Source organism: Sinocyclocheilus grahami, unplaced genomic scaffold (genome assembly GCF_001515645.1).
Source record: "Sinocyclocheilus grahami isolate Dianchi unplaced genomic scaffold, SAMN03320097.WGS_v1.1 scaffold455.1, whole genome shotgun sequence".
Classification (NCBI taxonomy): Eukaryota; Metazoa; Chordata; class Actinopteri; order Cypriniformes; family Cyprinidae; genus Sinocyclocheilus; species Sinocyclocheilus grahami.
The window spans coordinates 285,453-286,034 of record NW_015505634.1 but is presented as its reverse complement, the minus strand read 5'-3'; positions in this window follow the sequence as shown (position 1 = coordinate 286,034).

The window sequence follows — 582 nt, the reverse complement described above, 5'->3', positions numbered from 1 at the left end:
GCTCTGGTGGACATTCCTGCAGTCAGCATGCCAATTGCACGCTCCCTCAAAACTTGCGACATCTGTGGCATTGTGCTGTGTGATAAAACTGCACATTTTAGAGTGGCCTTTTATTGTGGCCAGCCTAAGGCACACCTGTGCAATAATCATGCTGTCTAATCAGCATCTTGATATGCCACACCATATTATATTTCATTTCACTCATTCACTATTTAACACCCAATCTCACTCCGTTCTGGCTGCCGAGTATTGTATGTGCTTATGATAATTCTGCGATGGCATAAATCAACCTCTCAAGTCTAAACTTAGACGCGAGGGTCCACGTTCATCACTCGCTCAGTTAATGGATTATGCCTTGTTGACTGTTGGATCTTTGTTTACTGTGGGTGTCGCGGAGGAAGAACGCGACACAATATCTGTGACTGATGTGGCGGCTGTACCAGAGCGCGCTCACAAAATGGCGGCGACAGCGGAGCCGGATCGCAATGAGTCTAGTCAAGTCACAACTGATCGTCATGGGTCAGGTCTAGTCACAGTTGATCGTCATGAGTCAAGTCAAGTTACAGTTCATTATCATGAGTC